This window comes from Vanessa tameamea, chromosome 16, assembly GCF_037043105.1.
Source record: "Vanessa tameamea isolate UH-Manoa-2023 chromosome 16, ilVanTame1 primary haplotype, whole genome shotgun sequence".
Classification (NCBI taxonomy): domain Eukaryota; kingdom Metazoa; phylum Arthropoda; class Insecta; order Lepidoptera; family Nymphalidae; genus Vanessa; species Vanessa tameamea.
The window spans coordinates 1,186,098-1,191,553 of record NC_087324.1 but is presented as its reverse complement, the minus strand read 5'-3'; positions in this window follow the sequence as shown (position 1 = coordinate 1,191,553).

The following is a 5,456-nucleotide window of genomic DNA, read 5'->3' as shown; positions in this document are numbered from 1 at the left end:
GTTTGACGCCAATGGCATGGAATTTACAAAATGGAAGCTTTAACGAAATGTGCATGTTTCCATTATAAGAGAATCCGTAACTTGAGATTAACAATTTTTTTAATGAATGATTTGATACAAAAGATGATTTAGATCTTTTTGTAGCAGGTGTGCTTTATTCCAAGGACTTCGTTGAGTGCAACGTTGCTATCTGTAACGTTTCGTATGTAAACAAATTTACGTTATAGTATAATAAGTCACAGACACAATCTGAGATAGTTATAGGACTTACGTTTATTCTAGGAGTTGACTTTGCCGAAACTTGAACTCCAGGCTGTGACATTATATTGATTATATTATTAGAACAAATTTTATGCTCTGTATTCCTGCAGGCTACGTTGTTAAATGTATCGACACGTGAACTACAGTTTCAGGAGTTAATACTTTTATTTTGTATATAATATGTTGCTATATGTATTTAATCGTAATGGGCAATTTTTATTTTTATGATATCGGTAGGCGGACGAGGCAATGGGCTACCTGATGGTAAGTGGTCACCACCGCCCATAGACAATGGCGGTGTAAGAAATATTAACGATTCCTTACACCAACAATGCGCCACCAACCTCGGGAACTAAAATGTTACGTCCTTGTGCCTGTAGTTACACTGGCTCACTCACCCTTCAAACCGGAACACAACAATACTGAGTACTGCTGTTTGGCGGTAGAATATCTGATGAGTGGGTGGTAGTACCAAGTAAAATTTAAAAAAATGCAATGATATGATATAAGATATGTCTTGGAATAAAGTAAATGAAATTTATAAGATACCGAAAATAATACCAATGAAAACATTCAAATAATTATAATCAAAATTTGTTTTACAATCACGAATGCAAATTTTCTAATAAGAACGGCAAGAAACAATGGAAATAGTTCCTAACTCGATACATTCGAATGAACGAATCGATTTTACATGTGACATAAACAACATTACCTGTGGCAGGGCGACCGTGAGAAGCGATTTAAGAATCGATTCTAGAACGACCGCTACCACGTTGCAATCTCTTAGCTATTGTTAGCGGTAAGTGTATGACAGGTTGGTACAGTTATGAACCGCACAATACTTCTAACGAAAGAGGTCTGAATTTAAAAAGTTACGGGAAATAAAAATGTATTAGTTAAATTTTATAAAGTTTATTATTTTAAACGTTTCAATAAAAAAAATATTTTTCATGTTCGTACGTGACCAGTGAACTTAAGATTAATTTGTTTTTATGATTCATTTCATCTTAATTTCAAATGAAAATATTCTCCAGGTAACATTTATAGATATATATTAGTATATTTAATAAAACTGTTAAATAATCATGAATTCAAATGAGTCTAAATTTTGAGTAATTTCGCATATAAGGATTTCAAGGTAAAATTAAAAAACATTATTCAATGTAGAAGCTCGATAGACATTGCCAAAAACTAGGCAAAGGTTCGAAAATAAATACGATGTACAGGGAAGAACCGGTGATTGAATACTTAAATGAATAAAAGTTTTTTTTTAAAAAGACTGTTTTATATCTTAGACCCAATTTTAGACCTTCTCTTCCTCTTCGTCTAAATCTTATCTCGGTTAGCATATCTTATCTTTTTCATATATAAAGATATATGATTCTAGTTGTCGAAGAAATAAGTTTTAAACTAATAAGTTTTTTTAGTACTTTTTTTAATATAAATCTTGAAATGATGGACGTATCACTATTATAGTCCATAAGTATGTGGTTATAACATAATCTCTCCTGGGTTTAAAGTACAGGTCGAGCCGATTAAAAAATATTAGGTTTTTCTGTCGAAAAATTCTGGAGTGAAGTGTTAGTCTTGCACCTGAACTCTTTGCTGTCGGATTGGATTAGAATTAGTACCATAAAATGTGGACTATAAAATATCTTGTGTAGTTAGCTGTTCTCCCTTGACACACTCGATTTTACACATCACAGTTTTCCAGCAAAAATTTTAATTTCAAAACGCCCTTCTAAATTTTGTTGAACAACAATAACCGTTAATATATTCGTCATACAACGTAAAGGCTTGTTTCTATTCAAGATAATGTTCTATATTTTCTCCGTTGTGTTCCTGTCGTCTCGTCGAGCGACGACAAATGATTGAAGTTGGTCTTAACTGATCTTATCAATTCAGATGTTCGACATATCGGTCGCTCCCACATGCATTTGAATCTTGATGCCACATGTTTATAGTTTTATAGATTCGAGTGACTCCGGCCTTACAAATATATTATGTAATCAAATACGTTGAATTTGAATTTCGAATGCTTTTTTTTTTAAATAGAAATTATATATCATATTGGAATGTGTTATAAAAATTTTCGTGGAAAAGTGTTATGGATATTTATTATTTATTATTGATCTGAAACAAAAAATAGATGAGATATCATATAAGTATTTTTCTTTTTATTAGATAATTGTTTTTTTAATGATATTGTAGCCACTTATATTTATAGAAAATTGGGTATTTAAAAAGGTAAAAATTTGTAAATGTTCCACAGATGAGCGAAGGCGCCCTCTGTATTTTGAGAAGGTTTAGATGAAAATATCATACATACGGATTTTTTCATTGCTTTTCCTTAACCGATCACGAGATACTTTTTATTATAAACATACAAATAAGGATATGAAAATATGGTGGTACTTGCTCGGTTTGTTCTCTCGCAAGCTTCGATTAATATATTGGTCCAATTTTTCTTAATTATATGCATAAATATTACTTAAGTGAACTAAGTAGTACTATTAGTTTACTAGTTGATATACATACATAACTCAACATATATTATATATTTTTTTGTTACTTTTAATAGTACGAACAGAAAAATGAACCATCTAATATAGAGTGGTACTTGGAAACTAAGCTGTTATTTCCCTGTACACTGGATCACTCACCCTTCGAACCGGAACACAATAATAATGAGTATTGCTTTTTATGTGGTAGATAGAACCTACCCCGGCGGGCTTGCACAAAGTTACCCTAGCCCTAACACCAAGTTCTGTTCCAAAAGTGTATTTTTTTGCGGGATGATAATAACTCAATTAGAAGATAACACTTTAAACCATAGATATCTGGGTTTAAACAAACTGCTCAGTTAAATACAACTATAGCAACATAATCCCAGAAAACGTCCAGCTTAACAAACTCGTTAAGGCGTAAGTAAACACCATAAAAGGTTTATGTTTACGTACTAATTGTGTACATAATTATTTAAATAGAGATTTTAAAGATCATAAAACAGCTTGGGAAGTGAAACGACCAACTTCAGGTGTGATGAACAGAACTGGATCCTTTTATATAACATTCTCGTGACTCTTGTTCTTCCCCAAGAATTAGATTAAACATTTATTTGTTACTTTCCTTTTCTGGTCATTGTCTTGTTACTGAATGTCTTGTCTTAGAAAGTCAAGCGTTACTTTTATAGTTATTTGTTCCCAATTTGCTCGGTATTTAGCTTATCTTTGGAAAGTTATTATTGCAAAACCAATAAGAGTCACATCGCTGGCTTGGTGTTCGGCCGCGGGGCGCTTTCAATTGTTTTTCTGGACCTTGTCTACCACAACCAATTTATCGATGTACTTTTTTTAGGCACCAGTATCCGCAAATATGAGCTGATAAGACTTACTTAATTTTGTATGGAGAAATAAATTAATTGATGAATCAAGACTATTTTGGTTATTAAATGTTTCAACAATAATGTGATCGAAATATGGAAGTTTATTTCAAAATTAATAAGTTTTATATGCATATGTATTATAAAGCTTGAATTTTTTTAAAAGAGAGAAGCTTTATCTCAGAAACCTGTTATGATTTGAATGATTAGTGTTACATGTGATAGTTAAAGTAAACAGTAAACTCAAACATTTGTTCATATAGCAAGCCGTGTTAAACAGGCTTTCAATAAAGGCCTGTAAATGACCCACTACTGGACTTAGGCCTCCTCCCATTTTAAGGAGAAGTTTTTGAGCTTATTTCACCACGGTGCTCCAATGAGTGTCGGTTGATTGTATAAACATGTGGCTGATTTTATCCGCCACAAGACGTAAGGCAAATAAAAAAAAATGTACAGCAATTAATAAAATTGAAATAAAATATGATGAATATTTGCTATAAAAGATTCAATTACAAATTCTTATTTGGGTTTCGGTTCTTTATTTGAATTTTCATATTTATGTTTTTGTCTGTATAATTTACTTTTTTTTTTAAAGTGTAATAAATGCGGCACCGGTTATAATTATGTCTGACATAACAGACTCGTAAAGCACTTTCGCTTTATTAAACATAAAAACCTCTAATTAAATCCTGTGGAACGCCACATCACAATTAACTCACTAATCGTCCACAATGCTTGTTAGCTCAAATAGCTGACTTTCTAAGATACCTAGAAGGAGCCTCATTAAAAAAAATATCTGTATCGATTGCAATTAGCTCGAAATAGCGTCACGGGCATCTTTTGATATTATGGTTCTTCAGACCGACAACTTTTTTCAAGCGTTTTTTTTAAGTAAACCTTTTTATGGGAGGTAAATAAATATTTATATTTTCCTTTCGTTTTGTCTACCTTATGTTTACCTTAACGATGTCTGAATGAGCTGTATTAGCAATAAGACCGGTTCTTGTAGGTCTTTCTTATATGTTAGTTCATTGATATTGATGATAATGATGATATCTTTGTCAATGAACATCGAATTCGTCATCAGCATTAAGTAATTGTAATGTATTGTTTTTTGGAAACTTTTCTTACGGAAAAAATATGGCACCTGATAATATGTGGTCACTAGCGGTCACTTCTGTCCATCGCCAATATACTACCAAACTTTCCCAAGTTAGGTAGTGGCTAAGATGTGATGTCTCTAATGTTTACCAGAGACCAACTAACCAACATTCAAATTAATATTCTATATATTCTTCTACTTTATGTTCAACGAAAGGAAGACTTAAATATTAATAAAATGAGTATTTTTTACTGACAATAAAATAATTTAATTTCTAGAACTGCTGCAATATTTTGTATCACCAAACAAGCGTTTTGAACGTTGCAAGTAGAACAATACCCTTACTTTCCATTAATTTTTTCATTCTATCCCTCATTATCAATGAACGGGTGAAAGAGATAAAAAATACCACAGGCATGATCGCAATAATTGTGAAACTGTACTCGATACTAATGAAGCTTAGGAAATAAACAGCATTCTAATAACATTTCATAACAAGTTCAATTTATAGCGATATTCACTTAATTGTGTTAAGTATGGGAAGAAGGCAGTTATAGAGTTAAGGAGGGCGCATATTGAGGATTTCTTTTAACTTTAATGAAGACGATGTCTAGCTTAGTTTATTTTACTTAAGACGTACATTGCAGTCGAGCTTTCTATTTAAACAAAAACGTCCGAACAATTTTGTAACTGCTTTATAATAAAATA